Source organism: Odocoileus virginianus, chromosome 21 (genome assembly GCF_023699985.2).
Source record: "Odocoileus virginianus isolate 20LAN1187 ecotype Illinois chromosome 21, Ovbor_1.2, whole genome shotgun sequence".
Classification (NCBI taxonomy): domain Eukaryota; kingdom Metazoa; phylum Chordata; class Mammalia; order Artiodactyla; family Cervidae; genus Odocoileus; species Odocoileus virginianus.
Genome location: NC_069694.1, coordinates 29,584,281 through 29,599,863, shown reverse-complemented (window position 1 = coordinate 29,599,863; position 15,583 = coordinate 29,584,281).

Sequence of the window (15,583 nt, the reverse complement as noted above, 5' to 3'; positions counted from 1 at the left end):
GTGAACTTTGATGCAACAGTGTAACAGATTGTCTTAGTTCCTTCCACCATTATAATAAAACAATAGACTAAGTGGCTTGTAATTTATTTCTCACAGTTCTGAAGACTGGAAAGTCCAAGATCAAGGAACCAGTATAGTTATGTTCTTGTTCCTGATTCAAAATTGGTACCTTTTACCTGTGTCCTCTCATGGCAGACGCAGCACAGGATTTCTGTGGGGTCTCCTTTCTTTGAACACCAATCCCCTTCACGAAGGTAGACTCATGACCTAAGCACCTCTCAAAAACCCCACCTCCTAATACTATTGAGCATTAGAATTTCAACATATGAAATTTGGGAGAACACAAATGTTCAAACCATAGCAAAAGATGGTGGAAGATACAAGAAACCTCAGAATAAACTCAGCTGTCACCAAGAGCTTTAACTGATGCTGGGAATGAGGGAGGAATGAGATAAAGTACTTTTTATCACCATATTTATCTTTTAGACTTATTAATAAAATATTTATTAGTTTTTTTGTTTTACTGTTTTTTTCATGTGAAAATGAAAGTTGCTCAGTTATGTCCAGCTCTTTGCGACCCCCATAAACTATACAGTCCATAGAATTTTCCAGGCCAGAATGCTGGAGTGGGTAGCCTATCCCTTCTCTAGGGGATCTTCCCAACCCAGGAATTGAACCAGGGTCTTCTGCATTGCAGGTGGATTCTTTACCAATTGAACTATCAGGGAAGCCCTTTCTCCATGTACTGTGGCATATTTATGAACAGAAGCTCCATACAATAAGATATCACATCTCTGAAATATAACATGAGATTTTCATCAGCAGATGTTTATGGTACATGGTTGAATCATGGGAAACAAATAAACATTATTCTGAAAATATAGAAATTTAAAATGAGAGAAAAGCAAAACTCATCATGAAATAACTTCACAGGTAATCCAGGATGGAAAGGATTCCTAGATAAATAAGTCATAATTATTTATCTAGTCATGCATCAGCAAATGATACATTTATATTTCTCTAGAAAACCAAAATAAAATTAACAGGAGAGTCAGTGTAGGCATGCTGAAGGAGTATTCACTCATGAGGTATATGAGAATAATTTTTAAATCTAGGTTAACTGTATTAATTTTTTACCAATCTTGTGTTCTTTAGTATCTATAAAACATTTTCACTTAGAATCATAGGAAAGTAAATGTGAAGGGATTTTAGTCATTCAGCAGATTTGTATTGCATATGTTACACAAACTAAATATTAGGGAAACTAAAATTGGGGGGAAATTCTTGCAATTGAGATAGTCATGGAAACAAACAGTTATAATACAATGTACTATTGAGCAAAAAGGGTATACTTGCTTTCAAGGAAATAGCAGCCCAATAGTAGACATTACAGCAAATGATCACAATAGTTAAGTCAGTCTTCATTTTACTTTGGCACATTTTGGATCCGAGTGACTTTGTGCTGTGTTAATGTAGCTAAAACTGGAATTGTATTTCCCAAAATTCCCTTACCGATATGGTTCTGCTTCAAGTTTGGCCAAAAGAGAAGTATCCATGAGACTTGAAAGAAGAAATGCAGTAGCAAATTTATGGTTACCAGGGGAAAAGGGGGAGGGATAAATTGGGAAATTGGGATTGACATGTACGCATTATTCTATATAAAATAGGTAAGTAATAAGAACCTGCTATATAGCACAGGGAACTCTATTCAATAGTCTGTAATGATATCTATATGGGAAAAGAGTCTTTAAAAAAATGGGTATACATATCAATATGTGCATAACTGAGTCACTTTGCTATACACTGGAAACTAACACAACATTGTCAACCAACTGAACCCCAATAAATTTTTTTTAATTAAGACCAAAAAAAAAAAAGCAACAGCTATGTTACATACTGAAGACCAGTGTAGGGAGCCAGGTGCTGCTTCAGCTCATGCTCCTTGTCGATCTGCCCGCACACCTTGTTTGGTTTGGAGCAGCAGCGGTGCCTATAGCTCCCTCAGCTTCTGTTGGATCTTCTTCATCCTCTCTGAGTGTGTGTATACAAGCTCGAGGAAGGCATCATTGTGAAGGGTCTTTCTGCACATCACTAACTGCATATTCCTTGTAATGGTGAAGTTGGAGGTGGCATGAGGCAGAAGTAGCTAGAGATGGTCTTTTGGGAGTCCACTTTAGCCAGTTTTTCCTGGCTGATGTGGGCAGAGATTGTCTTTTGGAAATCCAGTTTATCCTAAGGGTTCCAGTCTGTCTGAGTTGACCATAAGTCCACACAGCTTTTCTTCCCAACTGCTGATCTCGTTCACTTTAAGTCCACCATTAGGGCAGTGGCAAAAAACTGCCATAGACTTTGCCCCAGCTCCCACAGCTGCATGAGTTCTGATCCCTATAATAAATCCTTTATCCCAGATCATTCATATGGATTCTGCCTTTCTATTGAGACACACACTTACACGAATATATTTTATAGAAAAAACAAAACAAAATAAAGGAGTACAGAGGACTGCGTGTACATGGTGAGGAAAGAGAAGAGTCAAAGTGACTAAATCATAAATCATAAATTAATATAATTTAAGTTTTGTCCTTCTATTTGAAACCTTTCTTCACTTTGGCTTCTGGACGCCATAGTCCCCTCATCTTCATGACCTCTGCATTTGGAGTGTTCCAAGATTCAAGACTTAAACTTTTGCCTTCTCTTTATACTCACTTCTTTGGTGAGCTCATCTGGGCTCAGAGTTTCAACATCATCTGAATGCTTATGACATCCACATTAATATCCGTAGCCCTGAACTCCTAACTCAGGTCTGACTTTCCATTTGACATCTCTGCTTGTTTATAGAAGCATCTGAAGCTTAAAAATATACAAAACCGCTGAATTCTTCTGAAAACCTGTTCTGCATGCCATCTTCCCCGTCATGGTCAGTGGCAGCTTCTATTGCAGCTGTGTTGAAGATCTGTGGGTGATTCCTACAGAAAAAGTTTCTCTTTTTCTCTTACAATGCACATCTAATGTGGCAGCCCATCCTGATGGTTTTATCCTCACATTATATGAAGTATTCAGCCACTTCTCAAAAACTTTCACGCTATGACTCATTTCACCACCGTCATCCTTCACCTAGGTTATTGTGATAATTCTGACCTTGACATCTGCTTTTGCCCCTCGTATTCTCAAAAGAGAAGGCAGAACCACCATGTTAAAATCTAAGTCAGATCACGCCACTGTTCTGCTCAAAACCTACAAAGGCATCCCATGTCACTCCACGTAAAAGTTGTTAGAATGGTCTAAAGGCCCTGTGTATCATATCTCCCCCTAACCCTAACTGTGTACAACCACCACTGTTTGCTGTTGCATTTTTCTCTGTGGATTCTCCTCCTGGATCAATGAGGGATAATAACTTCTTTAGTTTTTTTCAGATTTTGATCAAATGCCACTTCATTGAAGACTTCTCTGGCCATTTTACCTAAATTTTTACCTTCCACTTTGCACATAATACTCACATTCACTTCTGAGCCCCCTTGCCAGCTTTATTTTTCCTTAGTTCTCTTTAAAACAATGCATGTTATATGTACTTATTATTTATTGCTTGTTTTCCTGACTAAAATAGACGATTTTGAGGACAAGGGTCCTTCTGTGTCCCCTTTCCCCCACCCCATCCATTGCCCCATACCTAAAGAGGGCATTGTTTATGAAAGTCAAAGTGTTAGTCACTCAGTCATGTCTGATTCTTTCCCACCCTGTGGTCTGTAGCCTGCCAGACTCCTCTCTCCACCACATTTTCCAGGCAAAAATACTGGTGTGAGTTGCCATTTCCTTCTCCAGGGGATCTTCCCAACCCAGGGATCGAACCTGGGTCTCCTGCATTGCAGGCAGATTCTTTACTATCTGAGCCATCAGAGAAACCCATACATTGTTTATAGTTATTCGTAATAAACATTTGTTAAATGAAGAATAAGTCATAGAATATAAGCATAAAATCATATATTCAATGATAGAAGTACATCCAAGAAGTAAAACAGGGGAAAAAGAGAGGGTTTCAACCACCTTCGCTCACTATTCTGAAAAATGAAAACAAATACTTGCCATTTTATAAAAACTTTAAAAGATTTTATATAGGATTTTTCTAATTAATCTCAGTATTTATGACGTATATAATAATTGAGAAATGTGTCTTCAGAGTAATTCTAAAAGCAGATGGCACTCATTCATTTACTCATTCATTCCACAAATATTAATTGAGTGTCTACTGTGTGCCAGCAGCTAATACAAAGGTGAATAATAAAAGATTCATGAACTTTAATTAATTAAACATTGCCAATATGTTAGGCAGAGTACTAAACCAATCAGGGATATAGAGAAATAAAAGTTATAATCAAAGAACTGATAATATAATAAGAAAGACATAAATAGACAACTACTAGGCTGTGTGTAAAGGGCTACCATAGAGGCAAAATAGGATATTTTATATTATAGAACATAGATATAAATAATCCAAATTTAAAAGGTTAGGGAAGGATTCCTATCAAATGTTAGTGTGTGGTTTCAGTTCTAAAATACATATCTTGCTTATCTATATAAACTTTATTAGGCAAATAGCAACAAAATAATTATTCCACTCTTTGTGTTGCATAAATATTTGCTAATATTCTAGTAATCAAATAATCTTGCATTTCTGGTACTATTTTAATAAAAATTATATGTATGGAACTATTTTTACATATTTTATTTTCTTGTTAGTTTAAAATATAAAATATATAGTATAATATAGGTATTTCCCTGATGGCTCAGATGGTAAAAGAATATGCCTGCAATACAGGAAGTCCAGGTTCACCTCCTGGATCAGGAAGACGAGTGGCTACCCACTCCTGTATTCTTGCCTGATGAATCCCATGGACAGAGGAGCCTGGGGTCACATACAGTAAGGCATAACTGAGTAACTAACACATACACACACAATTTAAAACAAGTTGAGCACTCAGAAGTCTTAAATGTTTTTCAGGTTTGTATGGACATAATGGAAAATATTTATGCCACCTACATATTTCAGAATTTCTGCTTATAAAAAATAACACAGTGAATAGATAATCCTCCCTTGAGAAACTTAAAAACTTACAGTTCTGTAATTGCTTTTTAATCTTGAGGATCTTGATAGATGAAAAAAACATAATTTTCTCATCTATTCGTTATTTCTTTAATTTTTTATATGGTTGATAGTGACATATTAACAGAAATTATTAATTTTTTGGCCTTGAACTTCTGTCGTCGTTGTTGTTCAGTCACTCAGTCGTGTCTGACTGGGCCCCACAGACAGCAGCACAACATGCTTCCCTGTCCTTCACTGTCTGCCAAAATTCACACAAACTCATGTCCGTTGAGTCAGTGATGCCATCCAACCATCTCATCCTCTGTCATCCCTTCTCCTCCTGCCCTCAAACTTTGCCAGCATCAGGGTATTTTCCAATGCGTCAGCTGTACACATCAGGTGGCCAAAGTATTGGAGCATCAGCATCAGTACTTCCAATGAATATTCAGTGTTGATTTTTTTAAGGATTGAATGGTTTAATCTCCTTGCTGTCCAATGGACTCTCAAGAGTCTTCTCCAGCACCACAATTCAAAACCATCAGTTTTTTGGTGCCCAGCCTTCTTCATGGTCCTACTCTCACATCCATGCATGACTACTGGAAAAAACCATAGCTTTAACTATATGGGCTTTTGTTGACAAATTGATGTCTCTGCTTTTTAATGCACAGTCTAGGTTTGTCAAAGCTTTTTTTCCAAGGAGCAAGCTTCTTTTAATTTTATGGCTGCAGTCACCATCTGCGATGATTTTGGAGCCCAAGAAAATGAAGTCTGACACTGTTTCCATTGTTTCTCCATCTATTTGCCATGAAGTGATGGAACTAGATGCCATAACCTTAGCTTTTTGAATGCTGAATTTTAAGTCAGCTTTCTCACTCTCATTTTTCACCTTCATCAAGAGGTTCTTTAGTTCCTCTTTGCTTTCTGCCATTAGGGTGGTTTCATCTGCATATCTGAGGTTATTGATATTTCTCCTGGAAATCTTGATTCCAGCTTGTAATTTATCCAGCCCAGCATTTTGCATGATGTACTCTGCATATAAGTTAAATAAGCAGGGTGATAATACACAGCCTTAACGTACTCCTTTCCCAATTTGGAACCAGTGCATTGTTCCATGCCTTGTTCTAACTATTACTTCTTGACCTGCATACAGGTTTCTCAGAAAGCAGGTAAGGTGGCCTGGTACTCTCATCTCTTGAAGAATTTTCCAGAGCTTGTTGTGATCCACAATGAAAGGCTTTAGCATAGTCAATGAAGCAGAAGTAGGTGTTTTTCTGGGATTCCCTTGCTTTTCCTATGACCCAAGGAATGTTTCCAACTTGGTCTCTGCTTCCTCTGCCTTTTTAAAATCCAGCTTATACATCTAGTAGTTCTTGATTAACATACTGTTGAAGCCTAGCTTGAAGGATTTTGAACATTTTATTTATTTATTTATTTATTTATTTTACTATGTTCAAGTAAAATGCCTAAATAAAGAAGATAATGTACTGACTCATTTGAAAAGACCCTGATGCTGGGGAAGACTGAAGGTGGGAGAAGGGGACAACAGAGGATGAGATGGTTGGATGGCATCACCAAGTCTATGGACATGAGTTTGAGTAAGCTCCAGGAGTTGGTGATGGACAGGGAAGCCTGGTGTGCTGCAGTTCATGGGGTCACAAAGAGCCAGCAACTGAACTGAACTGAATGTACTGTTTTATAGACACATTGTATGTTACAAAAGTTTTTTAAGTTGTATGTTTGGTGCAAATCCTGGGTCTACTACTTTGGGTAGACACCAATTAGAAGCAGATAATCAGCAAGTTTAAATTGAATCATGATTCTTCCTGAATATAAGTAGTTATGCTAATGTACATATTTCACTCAATTTTTTATGTCATAAATTTTTTCAGGCAGTTCTATTTTTATACATTTCCTGCATAAAACAAAAGCCTCAAAATAGGTCAGGGTGTTATTGACTGTTTAGAGCAAGCACACATTTGAGAAATTTCTTCCCCTAAAGATCCACTTTGAGAAAGTTAGGTGTGTGACGTTTTCAATATTTAGATGTCAAGTTATAAAATCTCTAAGGATCTATATCTTCTTTATATAGACATATAAGAGTGTTGACTATAAACAATTTGCATATGTTTAAGTGTAATTCATATGAAGTATTTTAAGGATTATGCATTAACTTAGATCTTTTCAAAATACCACAACTTGATAAAATCAGATTATACAGCTATATCATTAAATTACCTAAACAAAATACTTTTTTTATAATTATAATGTCCAGATTAATGCTATTTATCTGGACATTAAGGTATTTGGACATTTATTAATGTACTATTTGCAATAATGTGATTCACCTGCTCTTCTGATTCAGGGCATGAGACTAATTCTTATGTCATCTGTTCAATCTGGTATTTTTCATCTGATGAAGGCACATCTGTGTTCACTGTGTTAATGTTCAGTGTCCTCCTAGGAAAAGTATGCCTGGAGCCTAGATGATTAACTTCTTCTTGAAAAATATTTTTTAAGAAAGCATAAGTGCTGAAGCATATAGAATGTGTTACCATTTTAAAAATATTTTCATTAACAAAAATAAATTAAAACTGAGAGTGGTTTTACATCTCCAGGGCAATAACAAGTTATGCCTCAGCAGTCTGCATGAATTTATGTCCCTAAATGTTGTTCCGTTTAATACTCTAAAACCCACAGAATTGTATTAGTACATTTAACTGTTTGGGGAGATAGATCTCACTAAACGTGTGGGTTGTTTTTTTTTTTCTTACCATAAATTTTTTAAGATATTGTAGATATTTAACTCAGGTGGCTCAGACAGTAAAGAATCTGCCTGCAATGTGTGAGACCTGGGTTTGACCCCTGGGTGGGAGAGATCTCTTTGAAAAAGGAATGGCTACCCACTCCAGTATTCTTGCTGGAGAATTCCATGGACAGAGGAACCTGGTGGGCTACAAAGAACCTGGGATCGCCAAGTGTTGGACTTGACTAAGCAGCTAACACTTCCACTCTCACTGTATTAAAAGGGTAAACTGATAGAGACATAAAATTCAATTGTTATTCTTGTTTAGTCACTGAGTCACATCCAACTCTTTTGCGACCCCATGGACTGTAACCCACCAAGCTCCTCTGTCCATGGGATTTCCCAGGCAAGGATAACTGATGTGGGTTACCATTTCCTTCTCCAGGGGATCTTCCCAACCCAGGGGTGGAACCCATGTATCCTGCTTTGGCAGGTAGATTCCTTATCACTGAGCCACCAGGGAAATTCTAATGTCCAATGAGAGGCCATAAAATGTAGTGATTAAAATCACTGTCTTTTCAGGTTTCACAAAAGTAGCATCAAATCCTTGCTTCACTTTTTATCAGCAGAGAAACTTTGGGTGAATTACTTAACCTCACTAATCCTCACTTCCCACATATATTAAATGACAGTAGTTATAGCATTTACCATTACTGGGTGTCTTTGAGAATTAAATAAAAGAGCATGGGAATGTTTAGCACAGTACCAAAACAAGTATTCATTATATGATATCTATTGTTACAAATATGTATCAAAGCTAAATTGCTAAATCAGCGAATATAAATTTCTCCAACCTATGGTGAAATGAAATATGTGTAAAAATAACTCCAAGTAGAAATAAGTGGTGAAAAACACAAATTATATTACATAAATTATATTACATTACATAGCTTTATTTCTAACATCTGTTAAGAAGTAATATGTTTCTAAGTATTCAACAAATATTTACTGAACACCTAGGATTTGTCTGTCACTATTCTAAGACCAGATTGGAGACAAAAGTGTGGACAAGAAAGGTAGGATTCTTGCTTTTCTAGAATTTACACTCTAGTTAGTTAGAAAAATGGTGGGGCGGGGAGATGGTGGCAGGAAAGCAGAAAGATAACAAATGCCTAAGATAATTTAATGAACTGATAAATACTATAAGGACAAGAAAGAAAAATGATGCTCCATGTATGACTGGGTGACAGGTTTGGTTTGAGAGAGTTTGGAGAGGACTGTGTTTGAAAGTATATTTAAACTGTGGACTGAATGACAGGGAGGAGCCAGCTATAACTAGCTCAGAGACCCTAAGGTGGAAACAAATCTGCTATCTTCCTATGAAGGAAGAAGAGAAACTAGGCCAATGTGTTTGGAGCTTAGTGGTCTAGGGGAAGAATAATGCTCAATTTGTTTCATGCTTCCATATGCTTTCCCTTTGCTGGTTCATTGACTACTTTCTATTTAATTGACATATTCATTCTTGATGTTAAAAACATTTTCTTTAATCCAAGATATTTCCAATATCCCAGAATATGCCCACAATATTCTGAGACATCATTAGCAAAATTAAGAAATCAGTACAATTTATGTGTCAGAGGCAAGAAAGGGATTATCCATGGGTTTTTATAAAGGCTAGAAAATATCATTCCACAGAGATTTAAAGAATTTATGTGAAAATGGATAATTCTCTATCTCAATTGTACGTTTCAGTGGGACTATTTCCATCTGCAGTAACAGAAGTAGGAAATGGGGGGAAATGAAGAACACAGAATTGTGGTATCCTCACCCCACCTACATGCAAATCATTTAGCACTGCACCACAGCATGAAGCTTTTACTGCCAGGATCCCTGAGCAAATCATTTCCATTACTAGTCTGTTCTAATAACTCCTTTGCTGATTCAGCTACCTGAATGTAAATATCATAGAAATGACTGGGAAATAAAAGCCAACTTGAAACACTGACAGGGGATCTAACAGAGAAAGCTCCTTACATACGCCTTAATTTTCATAACTCTGTTTAAAAAATCTGCTTATCATAAATAAAGCATTTTGACTGCATTTGAAGCCAATAGAAGAAATATAATTCTTTTTTTTCACATATCACTGTATGTTGCTTAAAGCTATCTTAAATGACAGTTATTTCATCCATATTCACACAATACATATAGAATAACTTCTAATTATATATATGTATATATATCTATCTCTATATCTATCTATCTCTATATCTATCTATCTATATTACAGCCACAATGAATCCCATAGCTTTACAGTTAAAGTTCTTCATTGTCTATTCAGTAGAAGTCTTAGTGGGTTGTCTTGAAGTACAAATGAGATCAAGCGCTGTTTATTTGTTATACACAGGAGGTGTTTTTCTCTCTGCCTGAGATTCTGTTCAGTCCTATATTCTCTCTACATACTCAGTCCCCCTCCCAACCCCCAATAGCCTTTTAATACTACTGGCTATTGAATTTAGAAGCTGGCCTACAGGGGAAAAAAATCCTTTGTGTGGTAAGTATGATGAAAATATTAAAGTAAACAAGTAACATAGTTTTATGAAATTCATTCCAAATAATATTAGTGATGTTCTTTGAATGTTACTCTATTCAAATCTAAAATGCAAGATTTTCTTAGAAATATGATTATTACAAAATACTTTAAGCTACATAATTATATATTTCAAAGCTGATCTGAGTAGGTTTAACAGGCTCTACATTGCGGAGAAGTAAGTAGCTGCCTTCAGAAAGGATTTGTAATTAACAAATCATCACAGTATTGAGTTGAAATTCCATCACAGTTAAAACTAACATATTAAAATACATTTCAAAATATAAAGGCTTAAAGAAGAGATATTCATGATTAAAACATAGACTGAATTTGTGGCTATTAAAATAAATGAGGGAAATTGCATTATGCCAGAATAAATTATATCACTGAGAGTTCAAGTGGGAATTTAAGTGATTATTATTATTATTGCAATACATTCTTGCTGTCAGTTCATCCTTTTCCAGTCTGGTATAAATATGTGTACATTTTTAAAAAGCAGTAAATTCCCTTTAATATCAAATTTCCAAATTTCTTTTTGCACTAATGCTAACGACTGAGGATGAACTTAAATGAGACCTGTTTAGCAAACAATAACATATTGTTTGGGTCCTAGAAAGCATGTGTAAAAGCTGAGGTGGAGGTCACCCTGTGAAGACAGCTTAGTACATGTGTGTATGTGTGGGTGGGTGTCTGTGGAGAAGGAGGTGATCATTTGCATTTGACTCATTTTTTGGCTTTAGCAGAAGATAATTGCAGCTATTTATAAGGATGGTAATATTAATAGTTTCCATAAATATCTGTTTGCGCATTTCTCCCTTTCTAAACACATAAGCTCTTTGCTCTTTTACATCACTTAAAGTTTGCTTTACAGAATTTATAATCTAGCATAAAAAGGAAAACTTCAAAGGAAAACAACCATTTCTTCTAGAGTTTTTTGCCTCCTTTTCCCAGATACAGGCTACATGGAGGTTAGTAGATCTAAAAATTAAGAAATGGTAAGTTGAGTATACATTTTAGCTAAAACAGATGCTTGACAGAGAAAAAAAAGAGTTAATGTGTGTTATTCCATTAAATATTCACAGTAGCCAAGTGTAATAGATACTAAAGAGGTTAAGAAATCTATGGAAGCAGAATTTAGACTCAGAACATGTTGCTTTCTGCTAAACTTGGATTGGGCTCAAGTAATGTTAAAGTTTAGTGAGTTAAAGAGAGCTGAGAAGGAAAACATCTGAGATGAAACTGAGGTTGGTTCCTAGCATTGCCAGTTGATAATATTTACAATTGAATCAGGCTTCCCTGGTGGCTCAGCAGTAATGAATCCACCTGCCAATGCAGGAGACATGGGTTCAGTCCCTGGGACGGGAAGATCTCCAGAAGAAGGAAATGGCAACCCACTTCAGTATTCTTGCCTGGGAAATCCCATGGACAGAGAGTCTGGTGAGTTACAGTCCACTGGGTCTCAAAAGAGCTGGACAAGACTTAGAGACTAAACAACAGCAATCATTTAATCACACTGTAGTAAAATAGTATAAAATACAATGGTCAGAGATTTCATTAGGCTAACTATATAAGAAATATGACAGCAACCAAATGTTTATTGTAAAGAAGTTACTAACCCTAGAGCAAAAAATACTGTGCTTCTAGTTGTTTTTTTTTTCCTAGTTTAATAAGTGGTGATGGCAAACATATCATGAAGCTCTTTTTATTCTTCAATGTTTTAATTTATGAAAGATGTGGGCATGGCAGCATGGCATAAATATTAAGTAGGGAAGTTATCTTAATATGCATTTAAAAAAAAGACAAAGGACATCTGCTTTTCTATTCAATGTCACAGTCTTCCTTTAAATTAGACAGGATAAACTTAAAGATAACCTTTTCGCTGATCTGAACATCAGGAAACAAGAGTTTTGGTTAGAAAGAATACTAATTGTAGAGCCTCGGTCAATCATGAAAGCTGCTCTTCTTCTATTATCAGTTTTCCAGCTAATTTTGACTGTAAGAATAAAGTATGGGGAAAGTGAGCTTGAATACTGTATCTGACCATCCTTATTTGGAATATTTGCCGTATTTGACAAATTTTGCAAAACTGTATGGCTGTGCACACTGAGTGGAAAAGTTAGAGAATTCACAGCAGATAAATGTGCTTTTCACATCTCAGTCAGTTCCCTTATCTCTTCTCCAGCCCATCTCTTAGTGCCAGGTCCATTCACTACTATCACATTATGTTTCTTTGGTTTCTTGGTCTCCTTGAATCTCTCTCTCTCTCTCAGTCACAATTAAAACAATTAGTTTTATAAGGTTCTCTAAAACATCACAGTTTCCCCCTCTTTGCTACTTTTAACTTCCTTTGTTATTCCTTCTTACTTTTTCCTAAATGGTGTATACACATAAATACTAAAAAAGGACTAAATCATTAGTATACAGGAACTAACTCCCCACTCCCCCTCCACCTGCCAAAAAAAAAAAAAAATTAACATTCACCTGAGCTGAACACACTGCAAATTAAGGATCCTGGCCAAAGGAGCAGGAGAATTTGCCACTAGTTATTTTCTAGAGGTCTTCCAAGCTAACAGTCCTTAGACGTTACAACCTCTCCCCCACTACTGTGCACCGTTGGGTGCTTTGGTATAAAGCCACAGTCCAGCTTTGATGTTAACCGCACTCTTGCTGGTCATCTGTTAGTCCCACATTATGCTCCTAACCTAACCTTCCTTCTGTTGAGAACTCTGAGTTATCACCTCTGGGTAAAAATGTAACTGATTTGTGAAGAATCATATTTATTTACTATATTCTTTTTTTATAACCATTTTAAAAACTGAAGTATAGTTACACTTTTGTGTTACTTTCAGGTGTACATCAAGGTGATTCAGTTATACATCTATTTATATAAATCTCTTCTTTTTCAGATTCTTCTCCATTGTTGTTGTTGTTGTTTATTCACTAAGTCATGTCCAAATCTTTTGTGACCCAATGGCCTGTAGCCACTTGGCTCCTCCCTCCATGAAAGTTCCCAGTCAAGAATACTGGAGTGGGTTGCCATTTCACTCTCCAGGAGATTTTCCCGACTCAGGGATCAAAGCCGAGTCTTCTGCATTGGCAGGCAGATTCTTTACCGCTGAGCCACGAGGGGAGCCCCTCTTCCATTATAGATTATTACAAAATATTGAATACAGTTCCCTGCATCATATAGTAGATCCGTGTTGTTTATCTGTTTTATATACACTGGTGTATTTATGTCAATCCCAAATGCCTAATTTATCTCCCCCCCTCCCCAACCCTTGCTATCAACTCTGGGAACCACATGTTTGTTTACCATGTCTGTGAGTCTATGAGTCTATTTTTTGTTTTGTAAATACATTCATTTGTATAATCTTTTAGATTACAAATTTTAGATATCATAAAATATTTGTCCTTCTATGATACTCTCTAGGTCCATTCAAGTGGCTGCAAATGGTATTATTTCATTCTTTATGGTTGAGGAATGTCTCATTTTATATATATATATGTACACACATGCATCACATCTTCTTTATCCATTCATCAGTCAATGGACATTTAGGTTGCTTTCATGTGTTTACTATTGTAAGTAGTGATGCTATGAACATTGGAGTGCATGTATCTTTTCAAATTAGAGTTTTCCCTGGATATATGACCAGAAATGAGATTGCTGGATCATATGGTAACTCTATTTTTAACTTTATAAAGAACCTCCATGCTGTTCTCCATAGTGGTTGTACCAATTTACATTGCGACCAACAGTGTAGGAAAGTTCCTTTTTTTCATACACTCTCCAGTGTTTTTTATTTGCAGACTTTCTAATAACAGCCTTTATGACTGTTGTGAGGTGAAAATACCTCACTGTAATTTTGATTTGCATTTCTTTAAAAATTAGCGATATCAAGTACCTTTTCGTGTGCCTATTGATCATCTGTACGTCTCCTTTGAAGAAATGTCTATTTAGGTCTTCTGTCAATATTTTGATTGGGTTCTTTGTTTTTTGATATTAAGCTGTATGAACTACTTGTACATTTTGGAAATTAATCCCATGTCAGTAGCATCATTTGCAAATATTTTATCCTGTTTATAGGTTGTCTTTTGTTTTATTTATGTTTTCCTTTTTAAACTTTTAAGTTTAAAAGTGCAAAAGCTTTTGAACCTAATTAGGTCCCTTTAGTTTATTTTTGTTTTTATTTCCATTACTCTGGGAAACATCCAAAAAAAATATTGCTGTGAATTATGTCAGAGGGTGTTCTGCCTATGCTTTCCTCTAGGAGTTTTACAATTAGGTTTTAAATCCATTTTGAGTTGCTTTTTGTATATGATAGAGAATGTTGTAATTTCATTCTTTTCCATGTAACTGTCCAGGTTTCCCAGCACTGCTTATTGAAGAGACTGTTTTTTTCTCTATAGTATATTCTTGCCTCCTTTGACATAGATTAATTGATCCTACATGTGCGAGTTTATTTCTGTGCTTTCTATTCAGTTTTATTGATCTGTATGTCTGTTTTTGTGCCAGTACCATATGGTTTTGATTACTGTAGTAAAGCTATTCTTGAACTCTGTTTAGATGAATACTGAAATCAGAGATCTACAACAATATCCTTCTTAAACACAACTGAGAATTCAAAGTCCCTTAGGAAAATTCTGGGAATTTTGAGCAAATATAATTCCCTTGATGGCACTATAGGAATTATAAAACATTCAGGTAAACCTAGAGAAGTTTACCTGTTATTCTAGATATTAAATGGACTGTAATTTCCAGAGGAGTTAAGGCATACAAGCTAGTCTGGAAGATCTGTTATGTTACATGGACCAAGTGGGAGCTTGATGTATTTTGGTGAGTGAATGAATAAAGATGAATGAATGACTGAAAACAAAACTACAGTTTGAGAAGTTCAATAAATGACACTTCATAAAATGTTTGGGTTTTTCTTCAGTGAGAAATGTTATTTCATCTCTTTGCCATATGGTTTCTTTATGATCTGACATGCTTACAGCCTTTGTGGTGAATGGGCAGAAAGCCGCCTTAACATATATGCCCCGACTCTGGAGGGAAACCACACCATCTCCCAGTTCTCTACACTTGCCTGTTTTGAGTTTCTAGTTGCCACAATCCTGTAAATTTGGCTTCTGCTGTCTGTCAGACCTTGGTAGTTAACAGTGTCGTGCC